Source organism: Pongo abelii, chromosome 8 (assembly GCF_028885655.2).
Source record: "Pongo abelii isolate AG06213 chromosome 8, NHGRI_mPonAbe1-v2.0_pri, whole genome shotgun sequence".
NCBI classification, from domain to species: Eukaryota; Metazoa; Chordata; class Mammalia; order Primates; family Hominidae; genus Pongo; species Pongo abelii.
The window spans coordinates 99,533,070-99,547,779 of record NC_071993.2 but is presented as its reverse complement, the minus strand read 5'-3'; positions in this window follow the sequence as shown (position 1 = coordinate 99,547,779).

The following is a 14,710-nucleotide window of genomic DNA, read 5'->3' as shown; positions in this document are numbered from 1 at the left end:
AACGGAGGGTGCAGTGAGCTGAGATCACACCACTGTACTCCAGGCTGGGTGACAGAGCGAGACCCTGTCTCAAAAAAAAAACCAAAAAATTATTTTAGAAAACAACAAAAATAAATAAGTAAATAAAATAAAACTAATGGGAACTCATTAAAGGATTTTAAACAAGTGAGTGATTTAATCTTGCACATATATTTAAAGGAATATTCTGGTTGGAATGTAAAGAACCGAATGGAGAGAGAAGTCAAGGATGGGATGTGGTGAGAACAGTTAGAAGACAGCAGTTCAAGTGAGATGGGCTGGGCTTGGACCAGGTGGTTGGACGTTGAAATGCAGAGACACTTTATCATTTGGGATTTGGAGTAGCCGTAACTACAAACTCCAAATTACAGCGGCTTGGACAAATAGATATTTATTCTTCTGATATATAATTGAAGCCTGTACATAGTCAGCCTAGAATTTGATTAGTGGCTCCACCATTCTTAGGGACCAGATTCCTTCCATCTTATTTCTCAACATGTAACTTCCACCTCCCAGTCCAAGGTAGTTGCTCTAATTCCAGCCACCTTGTTTACATTCCAGCCAACATGAATGAGGAAGGGAGGAGAAAAGGTATGTTTCACTCTTTTTAAAAAAAATCTTTTTTTTTTTAACTTCTTGCAATGGTAGCATGACTGATGTCCCTCCCTTTAAGAGCATTTCTATAAATTATATGTGACACTTTTAGTTACAGCTTATTACACAGAACTTAGTCACATGGTGCCATCCAAATGCAAGGAAAGATGGAAAATAAAATGGTTACTCTAGGTTACTGCAGGTCTGGCTGAAAATCAGGAGTTCTACAACTAAGAATGAAAGGAACAATGAACATTGAGGAATGGCCAACATCTTCCGCAATAGAAATAGACAAAGTTGAGATATGTTTCAGAGGTAAAATTAGGTGGATTTGATAGTTGATTTAATGGATGGGTGGGGGGGTGAAGAAAAGAGAAGGAACAAACCTGATTCCTACTTTTCTGACATAATCAACTGAATAAGTGATAGTACCTTAGCGAAATGGGTAAATAAAAGGAGAGGCAGATGTGAGACACAGAACAAAAATTAACTGCTGAGAATGTGTCCACTCAGCCCTCAAACTTGCAAGGGAAGCAATTTATCAGCTTTTTTGTGTACCCTTCCAGAGATATTCTATGCCCACACAGGCATATGTTTGTATACATTTGTGTGTGATCTATGTGTACATAGACACATTTTTTGTTTTTACAAAACCTGATAGTATTTAATTACACCATTATATACCTTGAATTTTTCACTTTGTATGCCAACAATATAGATCAATAATTATTTTTTGGCATTTGTCTTTTAAATCATGTAGGAAATAAAAAGTGGAGTTACAAACTAAAAATACATTAATACTGACTTTTATATTTACTTGCATACTTACCTTTACTAGAGATCGTTATTTCTATTTCTTAACGATTCTTGGTTCACAGGTATTTTTTTTTTCGTTCAGCACTTTAAATATATCTTCCCATCGCCTTCTGGCATCCATGGTTTCTGATGAGAAGTTGGCTATTAATCTTATTGAGAATCACTGGAATGTTTCTTCCCACTTGCTGCTTTCAGGATTTTCTCTCTCTCTGTCTCTCTCTCTTTCTCTCTCTCCCTCCCTCCCTCTCTCTCATCTCTCAGCAGTTTGATTGTAATATGTCTTGGTGTGGATTTCTTTGAGTTTACCACACTTGGAGTTTGTTGAATTTCTTGAATCTTGGGCGTGTGTGTGGTTTTCTAAATTCCCCAGTTTACACTGGCTCTTTTGAGCACCTTAATTTTCTTAAGAAAGTCTCTCCCCAACTTTTCCTACTGGGCTTGGGGCAGTATATTGTGTATCTCAACCATAATCTTTTGTCCCAGGTAGCTGCAGGTTTTTTGTTTACCTTACAATGTGAGAGCAGTGCCTACTGCTTTTCTGCCCTAAGTTCTAAGTTCAGTGAAACAGAGACAAGCGCCTCGCATCAGACCTTCATTCACATAGCCTCCAGACAGTGTAGAATAGATAGACACAAGAATTTGTGAAGAAGGTTTTTTCCTGCTCCCTCCAGAACCAGGGCCAGGGTCCCACACTGGGAGCTTGGGCTGCTGTCTTCCAAACAGCCATCTCTCCAGGGAGTGGGTGGGGTAAGTGCAAGTAAAAATGCCACAGGTATTTCCTTTTTTTTTTTTTTTAACAGGGCCTCTCTCTGTCATCCAAGCTAGAGTGCAGTGACAACCTCATAGCTCACTATAACCTCAAACTCCTGGGCTAAATTGAGCTAGAACTACAGGAGTACCACCACACCCAGCTACTTTTTTTTACTTTTTGTAGAGATGGGGTCACACTATGTTGCCCAGGCTGGTCTCAAACTCCTGGCCCCAGTCAATCCTCCCGCATCAAGCTCTGAGATTACAGGCATGAGCCACCACACCCAGTCTTCTTACCATTTTTAAGTTGCCGTTCTCTTCATTCAGCATTCACTTGATTGCTTTGGATTTTTTTTTCACTGTTTTCCAGAGTTCTGACAACATTGGTTTTGTCAGTGTCTGGTGTTTAAAAAATGTTTCCTGGAGAGAGAGATGTTTGGAACTGCCTATACCACCATATTGATGATGTCACCTTTTTGTAAGCTTTTGAATTTGGATTTTTAAAATAATTTCAGGCTTTTATAAGGTTGGAAAAAACAGTACAAATCACTCCCATATATGTTTCTGTAGTGTCCTAAATTTTCACATCTTTTTAAAAAATAATCTCAACTTTTATTTTATTTTATTAATTAATGTATTTATTTATTTTTGAGACAGAGTCTCTCTCTGTTGCCCAGGCTGGAGTGCAGTGTCATGATCTAGACTCACTGCAACCTCTGCCTCCCAGGTTCCAGTGATTCTCCCACCTCAAACCTCATGAGTAGCTGTGACTACAGGCATGTGACACCACACCCAGCTAATTATTGTATTTTTAGTAGAGGTGGGGTTTCACCATGTTGGCCAGGCTGGTCTCGAACTCCTGACCTCAGGTGATCCACCTGCCTCGGCCTCCTAAAATGTTGGGATTACAGGTGTGAGCCACGCACCTGGCCCAAGAAGTCTTAAGATTTGCATTTGGGAAGCTGAAGGCCCACTAGATACAATGCTATCGGTTCCAGTCTGAGAACAAGTCTGAAGGCAGGAGAAGACCTATGTTCCAGCTTCAAGACAGTCAGTCAGAGAGAGGAAACTCTCCCTTACTCTCTCTTTTGTTCTATTTAGGCCTTCAACATATCAGATTAAGGTTACATATATTAGGGAGAACAACCTGCTTCACTCAGTCTACCAATTCAAATGTTAATCTCCTCCAGAAATTCCCTCACAGATACACCCAGAATAAGGTTTAATCAAATATCTAAGCACCCCTCGGACCAGTCAAGTTGACACATAAAATTAATCATCATATTTGGATTATCAGTTTTTCTACTAATGTTCTCTTTCTGTTCCAGGGAAGAATCCAGGATACCATATGACATTAGAGGTAGCTCTTCTTTTATGTGATTACTCCCCCACTAACCCATATCACAGGGGGTCCCATACTTTTCCTCTCTACACTAGAGCCTCACTAAACTGGTGATATGGTTACCAGTGGCTACCAAGTTTCACTTCTCACATGTTCCCACCATAAGAGAAGAACTGCTCATATTCTCTGTGGTTCAAACTCAAAAATCCTAGAGAAGAGTTTTGATGGACTCATCTTGTAACAAATGACTTCCACTAGATCAATCAGACATGGCTACTGGGGTCCCACGCTTGTGAAGCAAGCTGTTCCTGCAGAAAGGGGAATCACTGTAAACTGGGCAGTGACTCCAGTTGAAGTCCACACTACTAGTGACCAGCTAGCCCATTTACCTCATTTCACAGATGAGAAAACTGAAGTCTAAAGAGGTAAGTTACTTCCAAAGACCCAGAACTAGTCTTTAATAAAATGAAGGCTAAATCCAGGCCTAATTTCCAGTCCTAGCACTTTCCTTTATGTCCCCAGCACTACATGATTTGGGTATTAATCCCAAGAATCAAAGAATCTGAAATTAGAAATAACCTCAAGGCTTATCTAGCGCCTACTGATGCATGAATTTCCCAGTGTATCCAAGCTGATCCCAGAGAAATGGGAGCCTTTCCTGTTTATTTTTCTCCAATATTGGAATTTCAAAGTAACTCACACTCAGCAGGTTAAGATGCAAACTATTTTACTTAGCACAGAATTAGGGGGGAGGAAGAGGATGTCCATCAGTAGGTTTGTTTTTTGTTTGTTTGTTTGTTTGAGACAGGGTCTCACTCTGTTGCCCAAACTGGAGTGCAGTGGAGTGATCTCCACTCACTGCAACCTCTGCCTCCCAGGCTGAAGCTATTCTCCTGACTCAGCCTCCCGAGTAGCTGGGATTACAGGCACGTGCCACTACCACCTGGCTAATTTTTGTATTTTTAGTAGAGACATGGTTTTAACATGTTGGTCAGGCTGATGTCGAACTCCTGACCTCAAATGATCCACCCGCCTCGGCCTCCCAAAGTTCCGGGATTACAGGCGTGAGCCACAGTGTCCGGCCAAGTAGGTTTATTAAACAACCTAAACTATAATCATGTAATGAAACATTATACAATCCACTAAAGAGAATGAAGAGATACGTATGTATTGACAGAGGAAGATGTTTCATATATAGCATTAAGGGAAAAAAACAAACTGATGAAAAAGGTGTGAACAGTGTAAACCTCTTTATGTGGGAGACAGCAGGAATAGCAACTCACACTACACTGTCAATAGTTGTCATCAGTGGTAGGTGGGATTACAGAGTATTTTTCCTTTTCTTCATTATACTTTCCTGTAATGTTTGAATTTTTTAAATAATGAGCATGGACCTTAAAAACATTATGCTAAGAGAAAGAATCCAGACACAAAATGTCACATACTGTATGATTCCATTTATATAAAATATCCAAAATCGGCAAATACCCAGAGAGGGAAAGCAGATTTGGAGTTATCAGGAGCTGGGGGCGGGCGGGAATGGGGAATGACTGCTTAATGAGTATAGAGCAATGAAAATGTTTGGGGACTAGATAAAGTTGATGGCTCCACAACACTGCCAACCACTAAATGCCACTGGACTGTACATTTTTAAATGGTTAATTTTATGTTACGTGAATTTCACCTCGATTTTAAAAAATTCTTTCCTGAAGCAAGAAAATCCCAGGACCACATATACTCTTCTGTGGGGTATGGGCAAATTGCTTATCTTTGCTACATCAGTTAGTTCATCTGCATCTGGTATCTAAAATACCTTCAGGCTCTGATACTATGATTCTGGGCACATTCAACTATAATTCTAGACACATTCATTCCTTTATCATTTAGGCTAAGATCACAGAAGCTTTTTTTTTTTTTTTTTTGGCAGATATATCACACTGATGACGTAATATTAAGAGGGAAGAAGAGGTAAACCGTCTTTTTCAAAGATCGTAAATGTATGGCCTCATCCAAGCCTAATAATGAATGGCAAGTGACTAGAGAAAGAGAATAGGAGAAAGAAAATCAAAGGCATAAAGGCAATAATAATCAAAAGTAATACGTATTGAGTGACTTCCATGTCTGGAGTGTCTTCCAGACATTATGCTAGATGCCTAATAAATACTTATATTTTTAAAGGCAATCCGTAGAAGAGAAAATTAAAGCTCAAAAAGGGTAAGCAACTTGCCAAAGGACCCACAATCAATAACTAAAAAGCGTAGTGTTGAAATTCAGGCCGGGCACGGTGGCTTACACCTGTAATCCCAGCACTTTGGGAGGCCAAGGCAGGTAGATCACCTGAGGTCAGCAGTTAGAGACCAGCCTGACCGACATGGTGAAACCCTGTCTCTACTAAAAAAAATACAAAAAATTAGCCAACCATGGTGGTGCACACCTGGTAATCCCAGCTACTCTGGAGGCTGAGGCAGGAGAATCTCTTGAACCTGGGAGGTGGAGGTTGCAGTGAGCCAAGATCATGCCACTGCACTCCAGCCTTGGCAACAGAGTGAGACTCCATCTAAAAAAAAAAAAAGAAGAAAGAAAGAAAAGAAGTTCAGGTATATTTATACTCTAGAGTTCATATTTTTCCATTTATCCATGCTGTTTTCCAAAAAGAAAAAGGAATCAAGGAAAACAACCTGGTGCTGAAGGCAAGGAAATACAAAAACAAACTGTAAAAAAAACAGTGAAAAAGGAACAACAAAAATCCAGGATTACCCTGTGCTTATAAGTGGCCCTCCCTGGGCACATTTTCATCCTGACCCTTGGGTATACCTTCTGTATAGCTACAGTAAACTGTTCTTTCACTATAATCTGCTAAAAACAGTTCCACGGGCTTTAAATAATCTTACACCACTATTTCCATAAAGGAAACTAAGAATTATTACAGAGCTTGGATATTATTTTATCCTTTCATTTTAAAAACGAAAGGAGCTAAACAAAAAAGAAGTAATCCCCAAAGTAGATAAATGGAAAATAAAGAAAAATAATTACAGGACGGGCGCCGTGGCTCACACCTGTAATCCCAGAACTTTGGGAGGCCAAGGTGGGCGGATCACCTGAGGTCAGGAGTTTGAGACCAGCCTGGCCAACATGGTGAAACCCTGTCTCTACTAAAAATACAAAAATCAGCCAGGCGTGGTGGCCGGCACCTCTAATCCCAGCTACTCAAGAGGCTGAGGCAGGAGAATCACTTGAACCCAGGAAGCAGAGGTTGTAGTGAGCCAAGATGGTACCACTGCACTCCAGCCTGGGCCACAGAGTGAGACTCCATCTCCCAAAGAAAAAAAAAAAAAAAGAAAAGAAAAGAAAGAAAAAAGAAAAGAAAAATAATTACAAAGAATAAGTGGTACTTAGAGCATAAAATATTTAAACAATGCAAGTGTACAAGTGGTTAAGATAAAGCAGCAAAGGTACCATCGAGCAATTTGAAGAAGTTGAAACAGGGAGGGAGCAGTAGAACCGACCGTGGTTTTTCCCAGCATGAGAAGCTACTTGATAAAGGAAATTTAAAGTTTTGGGCAGTGGGGGCAAAACAAGTCCCAGACCTTCATTTGGCAAGGACACCAGATCACTTGCTGGTGAACAGTTTCTTGGCACAAATCAGGGAACAGCCAGTGGACAGACTGGCTGGTGAATCTGGAGGGAATGATTCCAACAGCTTCATACAGAACCAAAGAAGGAAACGGAAAAGGTGAGGTGGTCAATGGCTTGGGAATGGCAGATTTGTCATTTAGCCAGAAGGAAAATGCCTTAGAAGTTAAGTGGACACTAAAAACTTTCTCTAAGTGAACCTGTTTTCAAATCAAACTCAAGTTAGGAAGGAAAGACTCAGCTAGGAGGAATAAAAAGCACAAAAAGCATGCACAGAGCTAAAGAGCAAGAAAGACCACTGCTTGCACAAGGATTTCACTGCTTGAAGCAGCCCAGTCAAGGGGGTGAGCATATTCCAAATCAAAACCATGCGGCTACTCATCAAGTTAGCTGCCTGCAGCAGGCATCTTTCCATCCAAATTGGAAAGGAAAAAGTAAAAATGTCTCTGTTCAGAGTATGACTATGTATGCAGAAAAGTCTAAGGAATCTACACACAAAAAAAGCTACTAAAACAAGCAGCAGGATACAAAGTCAACACACAAAAATCAATTCTATTTCTAGATGCTAGCAACAAGAAATTGGAAAGGAAAAATTTTAAGTCCATATACAATAACACCCAGAAACAAAACAATTAGGAATACATCTGAATAATAGCCGTCTGGGATTCTCTATTATTAAAAATGAAAGGAAATACATTCCTCACCCTAATAAACACCCAGCTTAGGTATCACTGTAACTGCTGTGTTCATCATGGGATAGGGAATAGGGGAAGGAGGGAAGTAGAGAGGGAATAACATTTGCTTGAACTTTCATTTTGGAGTTGTTGTAGAGAAAATAAGAATGGCTCAAGGGGCTGGGCGCGGTGGCTCACGCCTATAATCCCAGCAATTCAGGAGGCCAAGGCGGGTGGATCACCTGAGGTCAGGAATTCGAGACAAGCCTGGCCAACATGGCGAAACCCCGTCTCTACAAAAAATACAAAAATTAGCTGGGTGTGGTGGCAGGCGCCTGTAATCCCAGCTACTTGGGAGGCTGAGGCAGAAGAATTGCTTGAACCCGGGAGGCGGAGGTTGCAGTGAGCCGAGATCGTACCACTGCACTCCAGCCTGGATGACAGAGAAACACTCCATCTAAAAAAAAAAAAAAAAAAAAAAAAAAAAAAAAAAAAAAGCTCAAGGGAAAAGGATAAAGATCACCTAAATGATTCTGGAATGGAGCCTTCATGTCCATAGCCAAAACTGAGTGCCTTGATACCCAGAAGATGCCAGCAAGACTCTGAAAGCAGAGAATGTGAACCTGAGGAGGTCTCTTAGTCTGATTAAAAGAAATTTTGCTGGTTACAAAGGAGTAACTAAGATCCGTTTCTATTTCCTCTGACTGAGATTTGCTGACTCACAAGACATAAACAAAGGAAAAATACACTGTAACTGCCACCTCCCATTCTTACTCTGCCCAGTGAGAAAAGAGGGCAGATCCTTGGCCCAGAAGAGATGAAGAGGGTTACAGTTTCTCATGGTTCCAGTCAGAGCTCATCATCCATCAAAAAAGGTAGATATTGTTACAGCCCTTAAGAAAACAATCTCCCTCATGTCATCTGGAGAAGTCTAGAAATTCCACCAGTGGACCCTGGCTGGCTTAACAGTGGCTACAAAGACCAGAGGCAATCCTTCTACCTTTGGCTGCCTGGAAGAGAAGGCCATGGAGCTATCCTACTTTTGGGAGCTGAATGGTGACATTATGACTTACTGAGAGTGGCCAGATATTACGGAGCTGGGCTGCCCATGTTCAACTCATACATATAGCCTTTAAAGATACATCATTCAAAGCCAACAATCATTATATTTTATTTTATTTTATTTTTTTGAGATGGAGTCTCGCTTTGTCACCCAGGCTGGAGTACAGTGGTGCAATCTTGGCTTCCTGCAACCTCCATCTCCCGGGTTTAAGTGATTCTCCTCCCTCAACCTCCTGAGTAGCTTGGATTACAGACACATGCCATCACAGCTTGCTAATTTTTGTATTTTTATTAGAGATGGGGTTTCACTATGTTGATCAGGCTGGTCTCAAACTCCTGCCCTCAAGTGATCTGCCTACCCCGGCCTCCCAGAATGCTGGGATTATAGGCGTGAGCCACTGTGCCTGGCCCAATCCTTATATTTTAGGCACAGTATACAGCATTTGCCCCTAAATTCAAATTGTTGCATTACAATCAAATTGCATGTGCCTGCTTCAACTAATTCAGGAGACGTGATAACTAAAGGGGGAAATTTTTATTTAAAATCGCAGATGCAGACCCAGGCACGGCGCCTCACACCTGTAATCCCAGCAATTTGAGAGGCCAAGGCAGGTGGATCACTTGAGTCCAGGAGTTCAAGACCAGCCTGGGCAACACAGCAAGACTCCATCTCTATGAAAAATTAGCTGAGTGTGGTGGTGTGCCCCTGTGGTCCCAGCTACTTGGGAGGCTGAGGTGGGAGGATCACTAGAACCCAGGAGGTGGAAGTTGCAGTTAGCCAAGATCATGACACTGCACTCCAGCTTGGACAACAGAGCAAGACCTTGTCTAAAAAAAAAAAAAAAAAAGCAGATGCATGGGCATCTTGGCTTGGAAAGGGACACGTGACCCAATCTTGGCCAATGAGACCTGAGGGGCGGGGTGCTGATGTCTGCAAGGAAGCTGCTAGGAAGAATTTTACTCCGTGATCAAAAGAGAAGCTTGAGGATTTGGGGGTTGGGGAGTGGCTTTTTGGGTTTTGGAGATGATCGTTACATGATGACTGGAACTATGGCAGCTGTCTTGAACCACAAGAGGACAAGTTGAGTAAAACATAGCAGAAAGAGTCTGTGTGTAAAATCAATAAGCCACTTCCCAGCCCTGGAATGCCCTACCTCCATCCAGACACTGTGTTTGGAATATAATAAGCAATAAATATAAGCCAGCTTTTAGTAAGGATTCTGTATTTATAGCCCAAAACATCCTAACTGATGCTCAGGTCATTAAAAAGACAATTCAACTTTGTCCAACTTTTGTTCATTTGTCCAACTTTTCAATGGACGAACAATACAAACAGAAAACTCACAGAGGAGGAGATACAGGTAGCCAAAACACATCTTTAAAAGATGTTCAGTTTTGTGAATAACAAAGGAAACACAAATGAAAACAAATTTTTTTGCCTATCAGCTCTATAAAATTTGCTAGTACTAGGGCTGATACATGTTTGGGGAAACAGGACCTTTCTGACTTATGGGTAGATTGCAAGCTGGTACACTGGTACTCAATTTAGCAATGCATGTTAAAATTTCAAGGGTATGTACCTTTAACCCAACAATTCTACAGAAATACACATAAGCACAAAGATGTTTGCACAAGGATGTTCAGTATAGTACTGTACTGTTTGTTAAACCAAAAAAAAAAAAAAAAAAAAAGTCTGAAATAGTCCAAAGTCTACCAATAAGGAATTGAGTAAATAAATTATAGCACATTATTCTGTGGAATAGCCACAGCGGCTCAAAATAAGAAGGTAAATCTGTATATACTGACATTTAAATCTATACAACATATACTATGAAGGAAATCATGTAAGTTTCAGAAGATTATGTATACATCCCATTATCTTTTTCTTTTTTATGATGCTTTTATTGTACTGAAATAAATCTTAGAACAGCATACAACAAACAAATTATCATTAGGAGCCTTAATATGAAGGTCTGAAAATTTAAACTTTATACATTTCTGTGCATAGGGGTGTGTGTATGTGTATGTGTAAACAAAACACATTTATTGCTTTTATAATTGGAAAAAAAGAAGTTTAATCTCATCAATCTAACAGAAAGTGCTCGTCTTCACTTAGCAGTCACAGTTATCCTAAGAGGGCTGCAGGCAAATGTCGCAACTCTATTCCTAGTCAAGGGGAAGCCCGGGATACCAGAGATACACAGGGAATCTGCGTCCTGCTTAGGATTTGAAGGTGAGGTGAAACTGACCCTGTGGCCATTAAGAGGAGTCTAAGAAACAGATCTGAGTGGCTGTGGCTATTCCACACTATCATGTGCTATTATACTAGGGCAAAAGCTGAAAAGACAGCCTAAGAGCCCATGCCAGGGGCTAGACAGAGAGGCAAAATCCAATGGATGGGAACCTGTGGCACCAACCCTAAGCCAGCGGCACTGAATGGAGGTGACTGGTGTCTCCAAAGTGATTCTCTCAACAGCTGAGGCAGAGTGTGGCTCACAGGACATCTGCCACCTCACAGGCTGGATGGGAGGAAGCTATGAAGATAGCAAGCTATCAGTGAATAACTGACGTATAAAGAAGCGATAAAGTCTCTCTGGCCAAGTGAAGCAAAAAAAAAAAAAAAAAAAGCAACAAACCCTTAGGCTGGTTGCAATTTTCTATGCAAAATTGTTTCAGATTTTAAAAAAGAAAAAGAAAAACCATTTACCTTCTTAAAGCATACAATTTTTTAGGTGTAACTTAATTTCTTTCCGGTCATAGGCCTGTGAAAGTTCGCATACTTCCTGATGCAAATCATTTTTTTAAGAGTGCCTTACTCTATTCCACTGGCTCAAAGAGATTGTATAGAATCAAGCTCTCTCCCTCTTCCTTTAACACCTGCTTTTGGTAAATGAGCATCATATGAGAGACTTGCCACAAAATGATACCCCAAACTCCTGAAGAATTGAGCTGAGAGGGAGAAGTCCGCTCCACCCTTTCTCTCTCCAGAAAACTGTCTGTCCGAAGCCTCCGGGGCAGCCAGCCATATCCTAGCGCAGCAGGGCTGGGTGAGAAGTCCTTTTTAGGCAAGGCATTAAAAAGAGTTGGCTGAGCAGATCTAAAAACCCTTGGTCAACAGGGCGGAGCCAGGCTTGAGGCAGAAGTATTACTTCACAGTTGCATTGGCTTCCTGTGGCCGCCAATAGAGGCAGCATCTGGCAGAAAGCCCACCACAGAGAAGAGGGAACTCCACGGAGAAGAAAATAGTAACGAGGCCCCAAAGGTGGAAGTACAGCCTGAGAAACTTTGCCCAGCCTGGGACTGGCTGCCCTGCCAGCTAGTCTTGCTGCTCTGCAGGGCCTGGGGCGTGGTATCCCCTCAGACTTTAAAATCCTGATATCCCTCCAATGGGGAGCACTTTTTATAAGCGCTCTTCATATATTCTTTAATCTGTATCATTTATTCCATATCATGAAGCTATGAGGCAGGTGCTATTATTAACTTCATTTTTCAGATGGGAACACTGAAGCTCAGAGGTGAAATAATTGCCCCAGGACACAGAGAAGTCAAGGTTTGAAACCCCCACATGGCCAGCCCTGAAGCCCAGACTGCTGAGACTGCAGCAACTGAGTTCTCAAGTGAAAATCAAGAAGATGAGGTAAGGGTTAGTGCTACCTCCAACTGACACTGAGGATTGGGGCAATCTTGCCTCCTCCCTCATAGGTAATATTTTGGGTTTTCCTTCCTTGCACATAACCAGGCAAATGACTGCAATTCTAAAAAGATGTAAATATAAAAACAAGAAGTGAAACAGTGCAGACACCTGAAACCCAAAACCCAACCATTTCTGAAAGCGCGAGCTAGCGGAGCTGCCACACAACAGAAATAGTTGTGTCCTGTTTAGATAGGCTTTGTTTTGCTACATGGCTGCGTTTGCAGTGAAGTGATATCAAGTCCTGAGGGCCCACTCCTTTGATGAGTTAAACACACAAAGGCCTACATTTTGATGTAATCTGATAGCATGTAGCTAAGTCCTAGACAAACTGCAACTGTGAGGAAGTGATAAACCCAACTTCCTGCACAAAGCTGCCTGAGATAACACTTTCCATGGACTAGAAGGAAAAAAAAAAAAAAGAGAGAGAGACATGATTGCTACAGAATTTTAAAGGAACTATTCCATTCTTAATAAATAACCTCTTTTTCATGTGGTCCCAGAAAAACGAAACAAAACTGATTGCCATCCAGTGACTCTGTTGTATTTCCACATATGATTTAATTCCGATTTTACTCAGGCAAAATCGGTCACTTGAGATTCACTTGTTTTTCTCTCTTAAGGATACTACAGTTCCAACTTGAAATCTCAGTTATCTTCTTGGCCAAGAGAATGTCTCTGAAATTTTAAAAGAAGTCAGATTGAGAGAACTGAGGTTGCACTAACTGGCTCCTGGGGTTCTCACTGAGCCCCTAAAGAGGCCCATTCAGTTTGAATAAACACACATTGGAATCCTTGCCAACTTATCCAAGGGCCAATAGCTGTTTCCACAATATCAAAACAGGGACAACATGGCAATTTCACTAAGTGTTTATGTAGGTTGTGTCATATAGAAACAACCAATAAGAGCAGATTGTGCTGGGAATTTTCTGCGAATGCATTCATTCATTCATTTAGTAAATTTTTTTTGTTTGTTTTTGAACTGAGTCTCACTTTATCACCCAGACTGGAGTATAGTGGTGCAGTCTCAGCTCACTGCAGCCTCCACCTCCTGGGTTCAAGCTATGCTCCTGCATCTGCCTCCCAAGTAGCTGAGATTACAGGCGTCTGCCACCACGCCTGGCTAATTTCTGTATTTTTAGTAGAGACAGGGTTTCACCATGTTGGCCAGGCTGATCTCGAACTCTTGACCTCAAGTGATCTGCCTGCCTGGGCCTCCCAAAGTGCTGGGATTACAGGCGTGAGCCACCGCGCCTGGCCAGTAAATATTTATTGAGTGCTTACTACGTGCGCCAGTAAATATTTATTGAGTGCTTACTACGTGCTAGGAAATACAGTGGTGAACAAAAAAGAAATAGCCCCTGACCTCATGGACTTTCCAGTCTAGTTAGCGAAGCAGATATAAACACACAAATAATGTTAAGTGCTCTGAAGAGAAAGAATAGGGTGGTCCAATTTCCGTTTAGATGAGGTGGTCAGTGGAGGCCCAAATATTAATACCAGTGGAGGCCCAACTGATGATGTGGTATTCAGGCCTGAATCATCCAAACGACCAAGAATGAGGGAAGACAGCTCCAGTAGAGAAAACAGTCTATTCGCAAGTCCTGAGTTAGGAAAGAGTTTTGTGCCTTTGAGGAACTAAAGGAAAGCCTGTGTGTCCAAAATAAATTAAATGAGGAGAGAGGATAGGATAGGAGGCTGGAAAGAAAGGCGGATCCAGAAATTGCAGGGCCTGGTAGGTGTGAAGAAGTGTGGCTTTAGACTGAGTGTGGTGGGGAAACATTGCACTAATACTGCTGGACAGGATGGGTGTGGTGGCTCACGCCTGTAATCCCAGCACTGTGGGAGGCCGAGGTGGGTGGATCATTTGAGATCAGGAGTTCGAGACCAGCCTGGCCAACATGGTGAAACCCTGTCTCTACTAAAAATACAAAAATCAGCCAGGTATGGTGGGACACGCCTGTAATCCCAGCTACTCAGGAGGCTGAGGCAGGAGAATCGCTTGAACCTGGGAGGCAGAGGTTGCAGTGAGCTGAGACCCCACCACTGCGCTCCAGCCTGGGCAACAAAAGCAAGACTCTATCTCAAAAAAAAAAAAAAAAAAAAAAAAAAAAATGGCTGGGCGTGGTG